Source organism: Hipposideros armiger, unplaced genomic scaffold, assembly GCF_001890085.2.
Source record: "Hipposideros armiger isolate ML-2016 unplaced genomic scaffold, ASM189008v1 scaffold_696, whole genome shotgun sequence".
In the NCBI taxonomy this organism is placed as follows: Eukaryota; Metazoa; Chordata; class Mammalia; order Chiroptera; family Hipposideridae; genus Hipposideros; species Hipposideros armiger.
The window spans coordinates 529,911-553,239 of record NW_017732046.1 but is presented as its reverse complement, the minus strand read 5'-3'; the positions used below and the strand labels follow the sequence as shown (position 1 = coordinate 553,239).

Genomic DNA, 23,329 nt, shown 5'->3' with positions numbered 1-23,329 from the left:
GGTCTAAGATAAATAAGTTCTGGGGATGTAATGTACAACATGATGACTATAATGAACAATATTGTATTGTATTGTACATTTGCAAGTTACCAAGAGAGTAAATCTTTTTTTTTTTTTTTTTATTTTTATTGGGGAATTGGGGGATGGGAACAGCACTGGGGAATTGGGGGAAGGGGAACAGACAAGTTGCTGTCCTTTTGTTCTTCAGTCTAGTTGTGGAGGACGTTGCTTCACTGGCCCAAGTTGGCACCATCATTGCGCTCTTCCCAGGCGAGGCAGATCAGTCGCCGGCTTCTGGACGGCCACTCACGGCGGCTGCTGGCCACTCACACTGGCTGCTGGCTACACACACGGTAGCCCATGGCAACCCACTACAGCAGGGGCTGCAGCCTACGCCATCTCCTGCAACTCACGGCAGCCCAGCTCCAGGTTGAGCTGTTGTTCAGCATCTTAGCTGTAGAGGGCAGTGTCACTGGCCCTCATATGTGGGATCGGAACCGGGGCCCTCTGGCATCCTAAGCCAGCTCTTAACCAACGCACTACTCGGCCGACCCATCCAAGAAAGTAAATCTTAAAAGTTCTCATCACAAAGGAAAAAAATTTGTATCTATGTGAGGTGATGGCTGTTCACTAAGCTTACTGCAGTCATATATGCAACATATACATATATCAAATCATTATGTTGTATACTTTAAACTTATACAACAGTATGTCAATTAAATCTCAATAAAACTGGTAAAAAATAAAAATAAAAATAAAAACTAAAGATGTCCGTGGAAACTGTATGGAGAGCAGTATGAAGGGAATCCAACGTGCATGAAAGATCAGTTAAGACTCTTAACACAGGTCAGACAAGAAAGGAGGTTCAGATCAGAATGGAGCCTCAGTTTCTTCATTTTTAAGAAAATAACAAACTAACTTTACCTAAATTGCAGGGTTACTGCAAGAATCAAATGAGATTTTACAGGTAACAGTATAAAAGCTATCATTATTTATCATTAGCATACTATCTCTACCAAAGAGAATTATCTTCCTAAGACCTAAAATTAATTAAAGTCCCAAAATTCTGTGGCTGCCAGTGGCAGGGAAAAAGGATTACTCTTGAACTACCTGCACTTGTGGGCAGAAATTCCACATGAAGACTGGGTGGGAAGGGGGGCAGGAGCACAGAGGGTACAAGATGTGCACAGAAGCTGGACTCCACTCTCCCCTGCCCTTCTAGGGCCTGGTCCACCCTAATTCCTGGCTGAGAGTGTGACCAACACATCTCTGGCCCCAGCATCCTTAGTTTCCTTGGGGCTGACCTTCAGTCAGTCTTTCAAAGCCCTTCTGTCTATCCCAAGCACAACAAGCCTCACTGCCCATGCAAAATACAATAAAAAGCAGAAGGTGGGCACGGATACATTTCACACAGTTCTGAAAGACCATATTTTGTTCAGGTTCACACACTAGGATAGATGTTTAACTCATCCCTGCAATATTCCAAGAACCACCTTTCACATTTAATATTTTTGCATCCAAAAATTTCTGTCACTCATAATTTTAAGCTACAATTAACAGAGAACTATACTTCAGGGTTCCAAACCTGGCTTACCCAGATTGGGCAAGTCATTTAGCCTCCAAACCTGCCCGCCCCCACCACCCATTTGTAAAATGGTAAAGATCTTTTCATTGTAATATGAGTCAGAATATGGGCATGGTATCTAAAATAATATCCGGCCCACACAGCACATTTTTAAAAAACGAATTCATTGTAGTTTTTATGGTACATAAAAATACATCAGGGCTTTCAAAAAACCAAACCAACTACTAGTAGCGAGATAATACAAAGAGTAGATTATATCAAAGTTTGCATTAATTTTAGGATTAGATGTTATCCACTAGAATTTCAGCAATTCCCTCTATCACTAAAAAATGATTCCAAACTCAGTACGAGTCCTAAAGACAGTTGTAATATGGGAAAGCCGTTCATAATATGGGAAGGGACTGCCCCGACATCATCTGGTATGAGTTACAGGGACCTGGCTTGTAGGGCCCTCCTCAGTTCTACCCTTATGATTCCCAAAGGAACTTAGGGCTGTAGCTAGGGGGATGTGGAACTCAGCCTGGCACTGCCACCAAACCCGCCATGCTGCCTGGAGTGAGAAATCAGCTATCACCACAAGGGCTTATTAAATCACGAAGCTGTAATTATTCCAGGGAAAGTCAGCACATCTGAATATTCTCAGGACACCAGTCATCAACCCTTAGGCCCTAGCAAGCAACCGGCCATTAAAAACAGCTTTTGGAAAGCGACATGTACTAGCTCTCCAGTGGACTACTTTGTACACTGTATAGGAATTTACTAAAATACATGATTTACATGTTTATTTACATTCATGGGGGTTCTGCAAATACATGAACTCAGAATAAACTCCAGAATAGACTATTTTGCTAATTACAATAAAGCATTTTTTGTTGTTGTTGTTCCCATCACTGACTTCCAACATAAAATTATTTCTCTTGGGTAGAGGTAATCCCTCAATAGATACATTTCATTTAACCGATATTACTTGGTAAGCAAAAGGCTCAGCAGGCCAGCCAGCCACGTGAAACATTAAGAATTAAAACCCTTCGATGGTTGCCCACTGCTGTCAGGATAAAGAGCAAAACCCTTCGCAGGGTACCGGATGTCACCTACTTAGTCCGACCTCATCCTCTGCACACTCCCACCACACTCACCTCCATTCGGTCCCATACAAGGGCCACGTCCTTGCTTCCAGAAGTGAAGTGCACTGTGTTGGAACTCAATGGGCCTCCATGGTCCCCTTAACATGGACACTTTCTAACATCTTCAGGTCTCAGGTCTGTGTATAAACGTTACTTCTTTAAGGGAGCCTCCTCTGATTCTCTCAGATGAAGTTAAACTCGAATATCTGGAAAGTAGTGCAATTCAACTCTGCAGGTAAATCTTTAAGTAATTACTTCCTTCCAGGTTGGCTTTCCCACTCATCTGTTCACTCCAGAAAGAGGGATCATAGCCTACTTAGCTCACCACTTGGCACACAGTAGGGATCTACTAAAGGAACCATAATGGATAGCAAGTATAAAATACTATTGTGTGCATTACAATCAAAAGCAGTATGGGAGGAAGCCAAGGACAGAGGCCTCGGAAGAAACCAACCCTGTGGATGACCTTAATCTCAGGATGTCTAGCCTCCAGAATTGTAAGAAAATAAATTCCTGTTGTTTAGGCCGCTCAAAAAAAACCCCAAAAACATATATATATATATATATATATATACACACACACACACACACACACACACACACACACACACACCAAGTAGCCAAGTAGTATAGAAGAACAGTGAATTATCAGAACATTTCTCAATAATAAATGATAAACCAACAAATAAGAGTTGTGTGTAAGAAACTCAAGCAGCCTCAAAGGAACAAAGGAGGCAGGCATTCTGGCATCGACACGTTTTACTAGCTCAGACAAGTCACTTCATTCTGGGCTTTAATTTCTTTGTTTCTAATATGAAGAGATTAAACAAGAAAATCTTTTATTCCATACCTTAGAATTGTCATTATATGGACTAACAACTAACCCTAAATCCCTCCTATAAAATGAGACTTGCAACACACTTGTGAGAATTTGAAATGTATGACCATGTAATGGATAGCAGGAATGACTTAACGAAACTGGGAAATACTGTCCAAAAAAAACGTTCAACTGGACGACGTAAGTGTAAATAAAATACAGGCATACCTTGTTTCATGGAGTCCCTCTTTCTTGTACTTCACAGATACTGAGTTTTTTACGAATTGAATGTTTGTGGCAACCCTGCATCAAGCAAGTCTATCATTTCTCCAACAGGCTCAGATGACGGTTAGCATTTTTTAGCAATCGAGTATTTTTTAATTAAGGTACGTACATTGTGTTTTCAGACATAATGCTATTACACACTAAATAGACTATAGTATATTGTTAATATAACTTTTATATGCACTGGGAAACCAAAAAATGTGTGTGACTCACTTTATTATAGTGTTTGCTTTATTGTGGTGATCTGGAACCAAACCCACAAGGTATGCCTGAACTAATACTACATTAGTTATTTTTAATACATAATTTATATAAACAAAAAAATTTAAATGAATTATCTTCCAAGCAATATAAGCACACACCAAACCTGAGCTTTGTCAGATCTGTCCATTTTATCAGAACTGCCATATTTATTCTATTCCTCAAACTCCATGAGCTCTACTCATTCCACTCACCTCATTCCAAAAGCCACTTGTGATTAATTCCATCCCACCGTGAACACTGTCTCCTTGACGTTTTGCATATAATTTGTTCCATGTTATATCTTCTACTCAGGGCCAACTCAGAATGTTAGAAATAGATAACATCTACTCCAACCCTTTAATTTTACAGATTAGCAAACCAAGAATTAGAAAGGCTTAATGAGTGGCCCGCCATTACACAGCTAGTTAGTAGCACAGCCAAGACTTGTCCACATGCTGCTTTGTAATTATTCTGTGGTTATTCATGTGTTTATACCACGTTCTCCTTCCTATTAAAGGCTAACACCCTGCTTTCTTCTTTTCACCCCACAAAACAGTCTCAGCTACCACCTACTGAGCACCTACTGTGTTTTTCCTAATTTCTCATTTCATCCTCCCAACAACCCAAGGAGAGAGATGTCCTTTACTCCACTTCACAGTGAGAAAAGTGAGGCTTCAAGATGCTAAATAACTCCAAGGTTACCAGCTAATCAGTCCTGGCACCAGGGACCGGAGCCCCAGGTCTGTCTGATTCCACAGTCCATGACCTTAGCCCCCACAAACAGGAACTCCTCCACTACAGTCGCCAACCAGGCCCTGCACAGTCACCTTCTGGTAGTGTGTGGGGTGATTAGACCTGACATAAGGGGTGTTATTTCGTTTTGAAACCAGGGAGGCAAGGCTCAATCAGCAGTTTCATTTTACTTAATTCATTCACTCAACAAATATTATTAGCACATACCTTGTTCCAGGCACTAGTCAGGGAGCTGGGGACACAGCAGTGCACTAAACATGACACTGTTTTCACAGAGTTAACCTTCTAACGGGGGAGACAGACAACAGATATATAATGAATCAAGGGGTGGTAAGTCCTATGAATGAAAATAAAGCAGGTTAAAGAGAACGAGTGATGAGAGGATGGATATTATTCTAGATAGGGTGGTCAGGGGAGGTGTGATAGTGTGATATATAGTAAGAAATATTTATCTGGTCTTCCTTCCCATTTCTGGCACAGAGCTGCTAAGACTCTTGGAATTTCCTAAGTGATGAGAGGGATAAAGGTGTCTTTTGTTATGTTACAGAGGTGACTTTTGGACTTCACCTAAGGATAGGGGCTAGTTGCCAGAACTAACCATGTATTCGGAGGTTGGAATTTCGGTCAATCACCACCTATGCCTCGGAGGAGGGAAGGGGGGTTGGAGGATGAATCAACCCCCAATGGCCAATGATTTTATCAATCATGCCTACATGATGAAGCCTTCATAAAAACCCAGAAGGATGGGATTCAGAGAGCTTCTGTGTTGGTGAACACCTGGAGATTAGGAGAGGGCGGTGCTTGGAGAGGGCACAAGAACTCTGCACCCTTTCCCACGTCCCTTGCTCTATGCACCTCTTCTATCTGGCTGTTCCTGAGTTATATCACTTTATAATAAACAGTGATCTAGTAGGTAAAATGTTTCTCTGAGCTCTGTGAGCCACTCTAGCAAATTAATCAAACCCAAAGAGAGGGTAGTTGGAAACTCCGATCTATTGCCCTAGGTCAGAAGCACAAGTAACAACCTGGGTTTGCGACTGGTGTCTGAAGTGGAGGAAGGTTTCGTGGGACTGAGCCCTTAACCTGTGGGATCTGATGCTGTCTCCGGGCAGACAGTAAATTGTGTCAGAATTGATTTGAATTCTCAGCCACCCAGCTGATGTCTGAAAATTTCTTGGTGGTGTGGGGGTAGTGGAATTGGTGACCAGAACCCGCTGAAGAAGGCCTCTCCAATGAGGTGACATTTAGCACAGAGGTGAGAGACAGGGCTATGACAATATCTGAAGGAAAAGCATTGCAGGCAGTGAGGATAGCAAGGGCAAAGGCCCTACAGTGAGAGTATGCTTGGTGTCTTCTAGAAGCAGACTACAGTGTAGTGGAAAGTGTGGGACCCCCCCTCCCCAGGCTGACCTGGGTTCAAACCCCTGCCCTGCCTTTTCCTAGTGGTGTCACTGTGCGTGACTTAACTAAACACCTCCATGCCTCCTCATCTGTAGAGATAATGATTCTATTTCTGTAATGAGGTTGTGAGGGGGATTGAATTGAGTAAATTAATGACATGTAAAGCACTTAATACATAATATGTTCTTAGGGTTCAGGAAATGGTAGCTATGATTTTTAATTAGGTCACTGTTAGCTCCATTCAAGACAATTTATTTTCAATTTGATAGTTTTGAATCTCAGGGTTAAATTATGCTGCTGGCTTTGTGCGTGGCCAATAACTTCCTCCTAAGCCCTTGACTTCCTTGGCTGGGCTGGGTTCTGTACGAACCATACTGATGTTATCAAGAAAAAAGCGGGAAACAAATCACTCTAACATCACTGCTACACTACCATAAATTAGCTCTTCCTTCAACGAAATCTCTACCCCCAAAAATGAGATGCTTCCTCAGAAGTGTAATTTACTGTCCCTTGGACTGAAGGCACTGGTTTCACAGGACGGAATTCCCACCAGCGTTGCCTCCTCACTGCACCCCTGACAGAAGCAAATGGTCATTTCAAGTGCAATCCTCTGTCTTGAGAAGGGTTAAAGCCTCTCTTCAAAATTAAAACGGTAATTTAATTTTAAAAAAAAATCTTTTCTCCAATGTCCTTTTCGTCTAAACTTAACATGACATTTCAAAGAAATTAGAACTTCAAAGCAAAACTCCAGAGTCATCTGGCCTGGTGGTCTCCAGACTGTTCCTTACAGCACAGCCTCGAAGCAGCTCTAGAAGGAACGGTGAGCTGCCCTGCAGATGGGCCGAGAGCCAAGGGGAGATGTCAGGGCCACAGGGAAATTCTGCTCCTCTCCCCCAGCGCTTTTCTTTAATGCTGTGTTTGCTTTTCATCTTTGTAGCCCGATGGGCTAAAGGGCAAACCACAGGCAGAAAGAAACCACAGCTAGCCCAAGCCTGTTAGAAGTAAAGTGAGTCTTCCCAAACCGCATGTAAGGCTGTAAGGCTGGGGAGAGTCCACCGTTGCTGCTTCAGGTCAGACAATTAAAAAGAGGTCAATGTTCTAGTCTGACAGGCCTTGAATGAGGTTTTTTAAAAATCAGATTCTCCCTTCTTCCAGACAGACCTGATGGTTTTCCCTTTTTAATGTCATAAATATACATGTAACTATAAGAAATCCACGAAATCTTGCTGCTTCTCATTCATGTATTCATCCAACAAATATTTATCAAGGGCCTGCTCAATGCCAGGACGGTTCTAGGTGTGGAGATTCGACAGGGAATAAAATATGTATAAATCCCTTCCCTTGTGGAGCTTACATTCTAGTCAGGGGAGACAGACTATAAACAAGATATATAATTGTACATGAGATAGCGATGAATGCTAAGAAAACAAATAAAACAGAAAAGAGGGAAAGTATTTGGGGGTCTTTGGTTTGGTTTGTTTCTTTGTTTTAAGTAAGGATCTATAGGACGTGAACTCTAGATATTTGGGAGAAAAACATTCCAAGCAAAAACAAAAAAAAACAGCATATGCAAAGGCCCTGAGATAGAGCGTGTCTGGCCCGCGAGGGGAATGGCAAGCAGGTCAAGCAGCTGGAGCGGGGAGACTGAGCTGGAGGAGTGAGGTTAAAGAAGTAAGAGGCAAGGGAGTCCTGGGCTGGTTATGTTGAACTTCACAGGTCTTTGTAAGGGTTTTGATTTTACTCTGAGAAAGAAAGGAATAGTAGGGTGTTGTAAGCAGAGGATGGCAGGATCTGACTTAGTTTTTATCAGGGCCATTCTGGCAATTGGGTAGAGAATATTGCAGAGAGGCAGAGGGGAGCACTACCCCCCAGTCACGTGATCCTGGGCAGGCCACCTAACCTCTCTGGGGCTGTTTTCATCTTTAGAGGGACTTGAAGAGGATTCTTTTTAACCCTAAAACGTGATCCTGGGTTGATTTCCTTTGTCTTTCCTGCAGTCATAATTTATATTGACTGGAAGCTTGATCTTTCCCAAGAGCTTTAACTGACATGAAGCTTTAACAACTGAGTTGAAGAATTCAAGATGACAACATATATGCCAAGCCCATGCCACACACCCAGGATACAAAGATGATAAGACTCAACCCTGCTCTAGTGAAGTCCAAAATCTGGCAGAGGAAGAAAATAAGTCCTCATGAGGTAGCAGAAGTGCTGTAAGAGGAAACAGGGGAGGAAGCAACCAACCACAGGCCAGGAGGAGCCATGTGAAGTATCACCGGAGGAGCTGACAACAGAGATAGCCTGGATGAGTAAGCGGGGGTCCTCCAGAGAGAAGGGAAATGAGGGGGTGCTAGAGGAGGGACAAGTGTGAAAAGAACAGGGCATGAGAACACAGGGCATGCTTGGGAAGCCAGGAGTCTGGTATGAGGACAGTGAGGTTCATGGAAGAAGTGAAGGAAAAATGGCTGAAAAAGTAAGCTAATGCTATGTTGTTAATAACTGAACACCCACGCCAAGGATAATGGAACAGCATAGATTTTCTTAAATATAAGAAATGAACACAGATCTGTATTTTAAAAAGTACCTACCATGATGGATGAATAATGCGAGATAGAGATGCTGAAGCCAAGAAAACCAACTGGAAGATGCCTACAATGGTCTAGGTGAGATGACGATTTTGCAAATGGAGAAGAAAATGCCCAGTGGGATCTGCTGAAGGTAAGACACTACGGGATTGGTGTGATTCGGCTAGCGGAAGTAAGCAGAAGGGAGTTACTGGCATAGACGTGACCACTGAGACATGGAAATATGAATGAGTAAATGACTAAGAAAGGAGGGGGAAATGGAACCTTCACGAATGCCAACACGTGAGGATCAAGCATTGAAAACAACAGAGGTTAGGAAGGTAAGGGGAAAAACAGGATGGTAGTTCCAGAGAAGCCAAGATAATAAAATGTGGGGAAAAGAGAAACGTAAAGAAGCAGGTGCATCAGAGAGCAGGCAATGAAGATGCTGACTGAAAACAAGCAGGAAATTTTGCACTTTGCACCTGCCCTAGCACCCTGTCATGCTGTGGTGGGCGTGGGAGCCCACCTGCAGCAGGCCCAGGAATTAATGGGAGGTGAGAAAAAAAAAAAGAGCCAATAACTAAACACCACCAGCCCTGACACACTTCGTTGTTATCAAAGATTCTGTGCCACCAGGAAAGTTTTATTCAACAGCTCTGTGGAGGTGTAAGGTGTGAGAAACAGGAACTAAGACCTGCTGGGGGTGATCTTCTCTTAGTTAACACCTGGGTCTCATGGGACCACTAATCCTGAAACTAGTAGTGGGCTTTAAGAAAGGCTAGTTGCCTCTGACAAGTGCTGAGGACAATACGTATATTCACCCACACATCATCCAACTTCCAGTTAGGCTTCTCACCTCTGTATTCTTCTCACACTAGCATCCCGAGGCTTCTTCCCCCAGCAGAATAACACTAAGCAGCAGGAGCTACGCTTCTGTTCAAAGCAGGGTAAAAAGTAGAACAAAAAACCATAGCACCAGCTACCTGGTATGATGCTGGGAGCCCATAACCTGGCACCGCTCAGTCAGGAAAAGGCTTTACCGAAAACACCAGGTCAGTCCCAGAACACTGGGACCAAACACCTTCGTGACAGCAGAAACTGCCTAACTGTTCTTCTATGTGCTCTCTGAGAAACAAAAAGGAGCCCAAGGAGGCAAGTCTTTAGTCCCAAAATTATTAATTTCCAAGATTGAATGCTTGAGAAAAATGTAAAAGCCAACATAAAAACAAATTTCATTTTTTAAGTGCATCTACGGTCTTTTCTCCTTTACCCCCTATAAAAAAGCAACCAAATCACCAAATGATCATTTTTCTTGGCCTAATTTCCCTATTTTTGTGATATATAATTGGAAACAGACTGCTTTTTCCTGGCATCAGAGAACAGGATCTTCGGGGTTATAACAGTTGCCAACTACAGAACCTCAACCTTAGCAAAATTGCTTTTTCAAACCTCTTACCTATGTACCTACTTGAAAGATATAGTAATTCCCATTTAAATCCCTTATTATTATGCAAAGGTGAATTTTCTCCTAACAATTTAAACACTCCTCTCCTTTTCCTAGCCTCCATACCCAGTTAAGCTAAATAGAATCCTGCTTTGTGTTCAGTTATCTCCCATTTGAACATTACCAAAAGCCCTACCTAGCCAGGTATCTATATAGGATACTTTCTGGAAGCATTTTTAAGAATTTAGTAAAACTGGTTCTACAGGAAAACCTCCTTATTAGCCCACACACTGAATGAAATTAAAACCTTGAATATCTTAGAGAGCAACTACTCTAATAATGAAATAAAGATGTCACAAACTGAAAAAGGCATAAATACAGAAAAATAGGAAATGTACCAAATCAGTCATCCTTCCCCTGGCTCCTATGTCAAAAAAAAAAAAAACAACAAAAGATGTATCCAATGGCTGTGCAGTAATTATAATGGATGAGTGAGATGTAGTCAAAACAGAGACAGGTGCGTCTTCACAAAATGGCTTGTTAGCCTAAGTATTTTTTCATGATTCAAAGGGTGTATTATGAATAGATGACAAGTAATCATCTCAATAAAGGCAAAAAAATAAGAAAAGTAAGAGGAGCGTCTGCTCAGAAACACTGGCAGAAAGAGACCAGCAATAGTAAACATGCTCATTTAGAAGATCAGAAACTTCTCCCACACACATAGGGAAGACCTTATACTACAATGATGCAAAATGTATGTAATGAGTCAATGGTGCTTTCCCTCAAAGTTGAATTTAATCTGCCAGCCAATTACACAAAGTCTAATATAACAAAATGAGATATTTATTCTTTATGGCTACTCAGAAGAGAGTTTTGTATTTGAGTATGATTTTAAAGAAAACAAAAACAGAAGAGGTAACTCATAACAACATAGGCAATATCACACAAAAGTACTTAAGAGTACTACATGAATTCAAGGCTTTGGGATGTGAATCTAAGTATTTCACCTCAAATAACCTTCCAAGTAGGAGAAAGGGAAAAAAAGTCACATTCTGCTCATGTAATCATCATACAGTTAGTTAATTATGAAATAAAATTTGTAAATAGCCAGCAGTGTATTTTTGCATCCAGTGACCAATTTCATACTGTCCAAGCACATAAGTCACTAAAAATGCTAACCAAATGATACTCCCAAAAGGGAATCTTTTCACATAGCAAATTAGGAATTAACTATTCATCAAGTTTCAATGAATAAAATAGCATAATAAACATTAAAAAAATAAGAAATCCAAGTTCTGCTAGGCCCTCCACCTGACCCACTTGCTGGCCTTACTATCCATGGTGGTTGAGTCATTGAGCCTGTAAAACTGCACATTTTCTCCCAGGGCAATCTGATCAACGGGAAAGCTCAAGGACTAGCATCTGTAACGACTGTTTTCTAAAGATCATTTTTCTCAAGGACTAATCAACTTAAATGTGTTTTAACAAATAGTCCATCTGCAATTTCACACAAAAACCTGATCTTCAGCACATAGCAGGGAAATGAATTCCGAGCTTGGAAGGTCAGACAAAGCAGGTGCTTCTTCCTTTTGCAAACAGCACCCAACTCTGAAATCCTCTTTCCCCCACCCTCCCCCCGAGTCCAGTGTCCAAGAGATAGGAAAAGTATATATGTTTCTGTAATATCATCCTTTTTATTAAAGTGAAGATAGAGCTAACAATTCAGACTTAATTCTAAATTATTATTGTGGCAACAATTTAACACTAAATCCTAAAAATAAACGTTGCCAGGCTGTGCTATCACTTAGTCTTCTTCCCAAATTTGAAGAAGCTTTCAGCACAAACGCCGGGTGATTATCTTGAGCAGGAGCTATTTGGGCATGGCTCTGAGGCCCATGTTTCAGACCTTCAGGGACAATCTCAATTTTAAATATGGTCTCCATTCCTTATAGATATACCCGTAGTTGTCAGCCTATAAGTCTTGGTGTTTGGCTTGGGAAACTAAAGAATAAAAAAATGTAGAATAAGATCGAAATGAGTGTGGCCCCACACTAAATTTTTATGAATGTTGCTTCAAACACTAAATATTGCACACATCTTGGTTTAGAGATAAAAATCATTACTCTTCCTCTAAGAAAAGGAAGAATGCTAGGAAATCTGTGCTAAATCTGCGCAAGGACTTTGCAAACAGAGAAAATAAAGCTCAATGTCATTTAGCAAACAAGTGTGCTATTTCAAAAGATAAATAATAAAACAAGAAAATTTAAAAATGGACAGAGCCCAAGAAATGGACCCAGATCCTTTGTGTAAGGCCCTTCCAAGATGTGTTGATTTACTTCAGCTTGACTAGAATCTGAACAAATTAGCAATAGCTTGTGTTTTTTGTTTGTTTGTTTTTAAAGAATTTTTTTTTCAATTGGGAAATAGTGTGTTTTTCCAGGACCCATCAGCTCCAAGTCAAGTAGTTGTCTTCAATCTAGTTGCGGAGGGCGCAGCTCCGTGGCCCATGCGGGGATACCTTGGTGTTATGAGCCTGCGCTCTAACCACCTGAGCTAACTGGCCACCCCAAAAGCTTGTGTTTTATGAAATGCTACAAAGAGACAAAGCTATCATTCCAGGTATTACTCTAAAGATGTGGAACTAGAGAAATTCCTGCCATGGATGTAGTTGCAGTAATATTCTTCCAAACCCACAAACGCCCTCACTGAAATTATTAAAAGCTAACTATTATTTGTGAAAGGCTAGCTTTTCATATAACCTAAATTCACTCTTTTTCATTCCTAACTAACTGTCCATGTTCCCAGAGGCAATTCAAAATTACTTTAAAATTAAAGATCCCTAAAAACATTTATCTAACTTGAGTTACGCAAATATCAAAAAATAGGTAACATTTTTTAAGTTTTAAAATGTCAAAAAAAGTTTTAAAATATAAGGAAAATGCTCCAGCAAACAGCAATAACATCATTTTTAAAATAACTGTTAAGAGGGGGGGAAAGGGAAAAACTGAAGACTGGCTTCATTAACTAATGAACCCGACAATTATAATTAGTTCTTGCCCATTAGCAATGAAAACAAGGGGGGGGGGGGAAACCCTCACATTTTCAAAATGGATTATCAAGAACGAGGGTAATTCAAAATGACCACAGAGCAAATTCATCCAGGAAAAATATTACAGCAATGTTAATACTTACCAGTCATCCTCTAAATTCTAACTGTTCTGTTAAGCTTGAAATGTAAAGTCAGAACTTTCCACAGATTTATGATCCCAGGAAATTGGTCATCATTTAGTTACTAAAGAAGTCAGTAATGATCACCTTCTTAGTACTCAAAGGACAGTAGAGTCCTTTGGCCCTGGGTGCTTAGGCCCAGGTTCTGCTCTCTGAAAAGCCAGTAGACACCTGGTTTTTACAAAATAAACCAAGTTTGCATGCAAAAGTGAAAGATTAATTCCTTTGCCTTGAAAAGAATGGGACAATACTTGCCTTAAGCAAAACAATTTTGCAATCTATAAAGCCTTTTCATGACAAAGCCCTAGGAAGCCTTAAGGCATCTTGGCCCCCAGCTATAGGAGGATTGAAAGAGGACAACTAATTTGCCAAACTCCAAGACCAGGAACCATAAGCCTATTAAGGAGTTAGGGGTAGACAAATGTTTGCTGAATGAGTGAACTACATGCAAGCATGGAAGACTAAATTAGATCCTAAATAGACTACTACTCTAAAGTGTAAGTGTAATGCTGAGCTTTAGAAACAAGGGACTAAATTTGACCCAAACTTTCGTAAATGAAATAAAGTCAATACTACCTGATACACAAGAAACAAGAAAGGAAACTGGCCTACTAAACTGCAGACTAAGACTGAAAACCCTTTTTAAAAGTCAGTTTGGGGCGGCCTGTTAGCTCAGGTGGTTAGAGCGCAGGCTCATAACATCAAGATTGTTGGTTGCCAGTTCGATTCCCACATGGGCCAAGGGGCTGCGCCCTCCACAAGTATTATAGATCAAAACGACTACTTGACTTGGAGCTGATGGGTCCTGGAAAAACACACTGTTCCCCAATGAAATTTCTTTAAAAAATAAAAATGACATCAGTTTGTTTTTCCAAATATGTTAATTCTTAAATATTGTTTATATTATACACAGGGTGCCAAAAAAAAGCATACACATTTTAAAAAAGGAAAAACTGTATTAAAATTGTAATACTCAATATATATCAATAACAAAAGATGAATACAAGTCATGTGTGTACATTTTTTGGCACCCCCAGTATTGACAAGCATGAGTGTCTAGAGACACATCACACCTTAACTAGACAAATATGATACTGCTGAACTATTACTATACTAAAATATAATCCTCTGAGGAATGTACAGTAATAGAAATGCTATTACTGGGGAAAACAATCCCTTATTTCTTGCACTTGTAAGATGTTAATGAAAAGTGATTATGACAGGATTGTGAGTGTATCGACCTCCCGGAGAACAAATTTACTGTATGCAGTTTTCTACAAAAGACAAATGAGGATCATTACAAAAGGATCCACCATGGATTTCTCTGGACTCCCAGTTCTCCTGAATAACTTGAACTATTATTCAAAGTACACAAAGCTATTTTACATACACCTCTTAAGGAAAACAAATAGAAAAAAACTACGTGAGTGTATTTAATATATGTCCAACCACCACAGCTCTTGACATATATTCAACATATAGGCCCTCTCCTCAAGGTTAATCTCATTGTCACCAGTTAAAATTAAACCCAGTTCTCCATTGTAAACTCAGAAATCAACTTGATTATTTTGCTAAATTCGCAGCTTTCTCCACTTCTAAAATGTAAGTTCAATACCCTAAAAACTGGTTTACGAGCCTAATAGGCATCAATAGCGTGTTATGCTCCCCCTGTTGGCTAATATTCAAAATAACAATGAATTCCCCAGGGGTTGCCTTTGAAGTGCTGGGGTTCAAAAGTAAGTGATGACTTTTATATTTAAAAACATGAGCTGGATCAACAGTTGTGAAGCAAAGTGGCCATGTAATGGTCAGATTCCATCAAAACAGGAAAAATTAAAGTTGACAAATGACAAACTGAAGGGCAAAAAATATGCTGAAGCCTTGAAACGCTAAACAATGCAGAATGAAAGCCAAAAGCTGAGAACACCAAGAAACAGAGCTACATCCTTTAACCAACACAATGGCATGAAGTCAATTTCATTTTAATAGCCCTTAAGGGGGTAAGAATTATTTCCCTGCCTCTTGTGCCAACCCCAAGCTGTTTCCTAAGGAAACCAAGTAACGCTGACCAACAATGCCTGGAGAATTAATAAAAGAAATTCAGAATAAAGATCCATATTAATTAATACAAATCAGAGTTCCACTATAATTGCTTGGAGCCAGTTTCAAAGGAGCTGTGATTTGGCACCACCATAAGTATATCCCCTAAAGTAATCACAGATACCTTATTTGTGTTTTAAGTGATGTGCTCAACTCTGATTGGAAGCTGAACAATGGGTGAAGACGCCTAGGCTCGCTGCACACAAATCTGACTGCACTTGATGCTCTCCGCTGAGTGACTAGGCTAACACTGGAGTCACAACAGAAAGTTACGTAGGAGCCTGGGCAAGTCACTAACCTCTAGTGTCTTATCTGTAAAATTGGGCTATTAATGGTGTTTTTACCATATAGCTAGTATGAGGATTGAGAGCGACTGTGTCCATAAGGCATTTAGGAGAGTGTCTGGCACACAGTTTGAGTTCAATAAACGTTAGTTATGACTATCACCCAAAAGAAATTGCTAATTTCACACTGAAGTAACTGCAGCCTAAAGTACCATTTTAGGAAAATTAAAAGGTCTTGGCATATGCTTTGCCAAGAGAAGGAGAGAAGTAGAGACTTCTCTCCTCCCAAACCGCTCGCTTACTTTTCTTGGAAGGGAGATGGAGAGTTCAGAAAACGCTTAATTCCCCATCTCAGTCTGTCATTCCTACCATCCCTTACCCTCTTCTCTCTTCTGTCACCTCTGGGTTCAGGACAAGCTGCATTAACACAGCAACTTTATGAGCCAAGTACTATTATTATTCCCATTTCACAGCTAAGGAAACGGAGCAATTTTCTTCTAGCTTTTTTTTTTTTTTTTGTAGACCTAAATTGTATTCTGCCAAGGTAATTCACGCTTGACAAGCCGGTTCCCTACACTACGTGATTCTGGAAAGTGGGGCAAATGCCCTAATAAGAACAAGCAGGCAGATTTTCCTAGGAACAGAGATTTGCAAGCTTGTTCTAACCAAATAAATAAGAGAAACCTTCAAAATAAACTGAGTAAGGCTCCTAAGTTACCGGGGGACGCGTTCTCCGCGGGGGCTCTGGGCTGCAGCGCTCCGCACCGCCCACAGAGCGAGCACCCTGCGGGCGCGGCCCGCGCAGAGCGCAGCTCCTGTCCGAGCGCCAGTCCCGGGGCCGCAGCCTCTGCAATGGCAACTGAGTGCAAACCCACATCAAACCTTTCCCACCGACGCTATCACGCGCCTAGTGGGAAGTGGTCGGCGCACCCCCGAGGGAGTCAGAAGAAACCGCGAAGAGTGAGGGCCGGCATGGAGAAGTCTTTCCCAGTGCAGCGCATCGCCCCAAGCGCTGCCCACCCGGGGCGGCTGCTCCCCATGCACCATCGGCCACGGGTCCCGAATCCGCGGCGCCTGACTTAATGCCGCCCTCCCAAGCCTGGGGATCCGGGCGGCCGGAGCGACCCCGGCAATGAAGCAGGCACGGAGCCGCGCGCAGCACCAACTGGAACCGCGCCGCCTGCAGAGCCCGCGGCCGGGACCGGTGCTGGGTTAGCGGCGCACCCAGGGGCGTCCCGGCAAGGGCTGCAGCGTCGCGGGGCCGGGCGGCACGTACCTCGGGGGCGGTGTGTCAAGCGGAGATCCACCCGCCGCAAGTTGGAGGAAAAGTTTCTCCGCCCAACGCTCGGCGGCGGCGAGCTCCGGCAGCTGCTGCGCTGCGGCGCAACTACGCCACCCGGACCCGCCGGGGACTTTCACCTCCTGCAGGGAGCTCCGGGAATCAAGCAGGGAAAGTGGCCGGGCACCAGAGCCGCCGACTTCCCTCACTCACTCACTGGGAAGAGGAAAGCGCCGCTCAGCGTCCCCGAAACCCTCGATTACCCCCATCGGGCCGACCAGGCGCACTCGCTCGCCTTCACACACACGCGGGCGGGGACAGGCAGGACGCCACAGCAATCAGCGCGCGGGGGGAAGGGCGCTCCTCCTCCGCCCGCCCCACCAAGGGCTTCGGGCCGCGGAGAAACTCCTCCTCCAGCCGCCCGTCTCCTCTCTCCTCCCCTTTTTCCTCCGGGACTGATGGATGAGCCCCGGAGCACTGCTTGTGCCTGCGTTTCTCTTCCGACCGAGGATGAAGGGAGAGAAGGAGCACGAGGGACAGCCGGGCTGCTGCATGCCCAGGTTGGGGCAGCGGGTGGAGGGGTCCCAGTCCTCGAGAAAGGTTGAAGTGGGGGCCTGAGTACGCGGATGCAAGCTGCAGATACTCGCTCCCTCAAATAGGTCCTTCAAACTTTCCAGGGCTCTCAGGAGTTGAGTTTTTATTTGGTTCCCTCCGTCTTGATATAAAAATTATAAAACCTCCAGTAATCCGATCATACCCTTTGCCCACTACTTACCTAGCACGGGCCCCCTGCGCACATTCATTCTGTCCCTGTTTGTTTTTCCCACCTCCAGTCCTGCTTGTTATCGTAAGATGCGCTCTGATGGTGGGCGCCAGCGGGGTCGCGTGTCCCCCTCCCTAACAGCTGAGAGTGCATTACCCAGCTGATTCCCCTGCTCGCTAGCTAAATAGATTAATATGTACAGATAAAGGAGCTAGGTCAGCATAACTGGCGCTACCCGAAGGTTGGCTTAATATAAACCAACCTGTGGCGGCCGTACAACTTCCTGCATACCTGTGCCTGTGAACTGTACCCAGCGACAGTTCACGAATGCACTAATCGGAACACCACTTTGATACTCCTGTTTACACCCCGTTTTTCTATTAAAAGATAAAGCACAGGACACTTTTACCTCGAGGCTGTGAAATGGCTATGGGCTGACAGGTTTCAGAAACGACTTCCACTCCTGACTGCCCTTAGACTAGCTGTGGGACCTTGAAAAAATGGTTTCAACTCTCCACGTCTCTTTTCTCCTGTGTAAAAAGGAGAAGCTTGACCTAGGAGACCTCTTCCAGGTCTAAAGTGTTATGGCCATAGGCCTTTAATATGTTGGCAAGTGAAATGGGAGGTTTCTTATTGCTTATTATTTGGAAAGTTATTGGATTTCCTTACTTCGAGAACAGATGAAGTTTTTTTCATCCTTTTTGTCTTGTACCTACACATGAAGAATCCACCCAATTGGAGGAACTTTCACAAAGGCCACATCACCATTGATCTCCTGAATTTACTGCAAAAGCCTCCTCAATGAACTCTTCATTCCGTATTGATATTTGTTGATCATCTGTGTGAGAGGCTCCAGCTAGGCCTTGAAGATACAGGCTTAATACCCTAAAAGAACAAACAGTCTAGGTGGAGTTAGCCTTGGCTTTGATATCTCTCTAGATATAAGGCATTAGCTTTCTCATAGACTCGAATTACATAGTATTCATGCCTCAAATTGTCAAGTTTTAGCTTCAAGTGCAGACACGAACACTTGAACTGGGTGTGAATATTTAATCCTACATTTAAATGTATCAATCATGTTAAGTAAGGCTTTCTAATTTCTAAATAAAATAGCATAGTAGAAGAAGAGAGAGAAAACCCAAGTCCTAGATAACTTAAGAGTGTCTTGTCTTTGAAGAGTGATGAAGTAGGCTGGCCAAGTGGCTCAGTTTGTTAAGAACTCACGCAAGAGTGTGAGCTCTGAGCAATACAGTTGCCAGTTCGATTCCCAGCCTGAGCTGAGCTGCCAACAGGTGGCAGGATGGCTCATCTAAAAAAAAAAAAAAAAGTGATGAAGTGACTATTCACAATGGAGCCAGGTTCTCCGTAGAGTAGCCATGAACATCTATTAAACAATTACTTTGTATACCATGCATAGTCCTAAACACTCTACATGTATGAACACATTTACTTCTCACAACTCTATAAGGCAATGCACAAACCTACATATAAACTGAGGACTTCCATCTTGCTAAGATAGTATAGCTAATAAGTGGGAGGGCCAGGAGTCAAACCAGGGCATACTACAAGAGCTTTACCTATTGGCAAATGAAAGGCTTGGAGGGAGGGGTTGATTAGTTGGTTGGAACTTTATTTTTCGCAAAGCATCTTTAAAATTCAGGGCTATTTTGTTAGTTTCTGTAGGTAATATGAAAACACAGAAGAATTTATTTTATATCAGTATTTATAAAATTAACAATGTCTACAGAGACATTTTCTCTTTAAATTTTTACACTAATAATGTGATATTATTTGCAGAAATCCAGACGCCTAAAGTATACAACAAAGGTTTAAAAATAAATTTAAATTTTTGGTTTCCCAGCAAAGCTCTAGAAACAAGGTTCCCCCCTTTTTTTTTAAGATTTTATTGGAGAATTGGGGAAGGGAACAGTGTTGGGGAATTGGGGAACATTGTGTTTTTCCGGAACTCATCAGCTCCAAGTCAAGTTGTCGTCCTTCAGTCTAGTTGCGGGGGTTGAGGGTGGGGCATGCAGCCCACCATCCCATGCATAAGTGGAACTGGCAACCTTGTTGTAAAGAGCTAACGCTCTCACTCTCACCAGCTAAGCCGCCACCCCACCCCCACCCCACCCCACCCCCGTTGGCAGCTCAGCGGCAGCTCAACTTGGTCTCAGCTCACTGGCCCATGTGGGAATCGAACTTTCAACCCTGTTGCTCAGAGCTCAGCTCTAACCAACAGCCACTCGGCCAACCCCCTATCTTTTATAAATGGCAATATTAACCAATTCCTAAGGGAATGAATCCTGTCCTTTCATTGGTTTCTTACGAAAACTGTTCAAGTTACAGTTTTTGTTACTATAGAATACAAGCTTCCTTTGGTATCTTGGTCATTTGTTCCAAATTTTTCAAAAAGATTCTAAGCAGGAGGTTTAGATAAAGAGTTGCACTTTATCTCACTTGTATAAAAGCATTTGACAGAAGAGAGTCTCAGTGATTTACTGAAGCTGTGTTTCTCCCAAGGAACCACCCCTCCTATAGGTACCAACCTGCTCCTTTATGATGACTCATATTTACTGGCATGTCTCCGGATTCTGTTGATTACCAGACAATTGAACAAATTCATAATAACCTGTTTATGTTTCTTACAGAAGCAAACACCAAAAATTTCTAAAACAAATATAGGATTTTTTTTTCTTTTTAAACAAGTCCTTATATAGTGCTTAGCACATACTTTGCTCATTACAAATTCTAACTCATTAAATGCTGACAACAGCTCTATTATCCTCATTTTGTTACCAGTACCCCAATGTTAAGAGTCCATCTGCCTGCCCACACTGGCCCAAAGAAATGCATGAGCAGGAGTTTGCAGTATAGAAAGAAAAATAGTTTAATATTGAATTGGCCAATCTGCAGACAGGGAGCTTCTACTCTAGACCCGACTTCCTGGTGTCTAGGTTACAGGTTAGATAGGGTAAAATCACAAGACATGATGGGTTAGGGGCTTGGGGCATGCTGGGAGTTGGTTGGTTGCAGGTGAGGTAAAGGTGATAAATCATTTCTTCAGGTCTTGAGAATAGTTCTGAGGTCTGCTCCCGCATCCCTCTGGTCTCATGGGAAAGTAGCCAGGGGGTCATTCCACCTTCGAGCTCAGGAGCCGAAACATAACTTAGATCAAGATGTTACCTTTAGCCTGTTAGAGATCCAGACCTGGTGACCATTAGCCAGGTCTGGGCTACTATCTTTGGCTGCCTCGGGGTTGCTGATTATTCCGGGGTTGGGGGAGGGGGAGGCTAGGTCTCTGAGAGGTATGTATATATAGAGAGACATGATTTCTAGAGCTAGGATTTAAAGCTATCTTTAATCAAAGTCATAAGGACCCTGGGTTTCAGTTTTACAGATTAGAAAATGATGCACATGGGGCAGCCGGTTAGCTCAGTTGGTTAGAGCACAGTGCTTATAACACCAAGGTTGCTGGTTTGATCCCCATATGGGCCACTGAGATGCGCCCTCCATAACTGATGGGTCCTGGAAAAACACACTATTCCCCAATTTAAAAAAAGGAAAAGAAAAACATACACACAGAGGTTGAGTAACTTGTCCAAAGTGACACAACCAGCAAGTGGTAGAGCCAGGTGCTCTGGCTCCAGAGCCTGCTCTGAACCTCTACTTTGTGCTGCTAACAGGTGAAAGGGAACCCTCTTCCAATCATAGACAGAGTCTTATTTTTTAAAAGCTGAATTCTTTAAAAGTTTCAAAAGACAAAACCAAAGTTTGTTTAGGAGAAATATCTCCCTCCCTCCCCCACCACCACATAAAAATAGATTCCTCTGGTCCAGTAAAGAGGGGAGAAGGGAAACCAACTTTAAAGTTTGTCTGAAACAGCCAACATCTTAGAGGCAATTGCATAACTACTCTTAAGAATGTGTGACAGGACATGAACCAAATGTTCCAAAATTGTTGTGACAGGATACTGGTCTACAAACTATAGCATGTGCTCCTATTTTCTGCTCGGTTGACTGATTATTACAGACAGATTTACTACTTTATGTATAAAATTCGCCCATAAAGATTCCAGTTCATGCCTGTAGGTGTTTCAACTATCACCTTAATCTAAAGCCATAATCTAAAACCATATTTTCTATATCTATATCCAAGATTAGAATTTGGTTTTCACTGATAAAATTTGCAGCTGGCAAATTCTAAATTAATGAGGAAAAAATACTATCAGATGAGCCTGGATGCAGAGCAGGGCCCAAAACAGACACCTGATTCAAGGACTGGGGCATTCCTAAGAGAACTTGGAAATAAAAATCCAAAGCAAATTTCCTTACAGTAATCACAAGTTCCTGCAAACTTGTCATTTCCTGTACTCCAATGGAGGTTTCCACAACGCACCTTCAATTTCCCTCTCTGTGGGACGTCTGACAAAGCAGGAAACCTCACACCATTTCAAAGGAACTGCAAGACCCCCTTGAGTCCCTGTGGTCTTCGCTCTGGAGGGGTTGTGCAGACCCTCTGCTCCCCTTGCCTGGGAGCAGGGGTTCCAGAGGGAAGACTTTGCCCTGGCCTCCATAGCTGCCTTGCAGAGAACTTTTGTTTTGGCCTGGAGAAGAAAAAAATAAAAAGAACCACAAACTACAGACTTGTATATTTTGTGTTCAGGGGGAACAAAAAAAGACAGAGGTGCACCCATGACATATATTGATACCTGTGAATGTTACAAAACTCATTGTCTTCATATGAACAGATACAAGTAATGCTGAAACTCTACTTCTAAAAACACCCAAATTTAAAAATTGTTATTGCTATTATTATTATTATTATTACCCTTTATTGGCACTTACTCTGTGCAAGGCTTTGTTGTAAGCCTAGCCTTTTAAAATGCATTTCCTGACATATTTTGAAAATGGTTATTTCCATGCATTTGTTATAAAATTACCTGCTATAACATTTCTTTAGGCCACTCACTTTTCTTTTAATCTAAGGAGAGTTTCTCAATTGGATACAGGATCCAGTAATGAATTCAATAAGAAATTTGTTTTCATTTTGTATTTTTGTTTTAATAATCTTTAAAAGAAATCTTTTATCCTCTTTTTTAGGAGGAGGGGGTTGGGGAGAAATTAAAAACCAACAGACTTTCCCATAATGAAAGATTTTAATTTTTTAAAATTTTTATTGGGTAATTGGGGGAAGGGGAACAGACAAGTTACTATCCTTTTGTTCTTCAGTCTAGTTGTGGAGGACTTTGCTTCACTGGCCCAAGTTGGCACCATCATTGCGCTCTTCCCAGGTGAGGCAGATCAGTCGGCGGCTTGTGGACTGCCACTCACAGCAGCTGCTGGCCACTCACTCTGGCTGCTGGCTATACATGGTAGCCCATGGCAACCCACCTGCTGTCGCTGGTGACTCACAGCAGCCCAGCTCCAGGTTGAGCTGTTGTTCAGCATCTTAGCTGT

General features: G+C 42.3%; 1 protein-coding gene across 1 annotated transcript in view; it reads right to left on the bottom strand.

Moving 5' to 3' along the window:
• The window catches only part of TGFBR3 (transforming growth factor beta receptor 3), a 199,219-nt gene extending 181,788 nt beyond the window's left edge, over nt 1–17,431 (bottom strand). The window contains exon 1 of the mRNA XM_019626991.1: nt 17,108–17,431. The gene's annotated coding sequence lies outside the window, so the exon portion shown is untranslated. The remainder of the gene's footprint in view (nt 1–17,107) is intronic.
• Nucleotides 17,432–23,329: the final 5,898 nt, after the last annotated feature.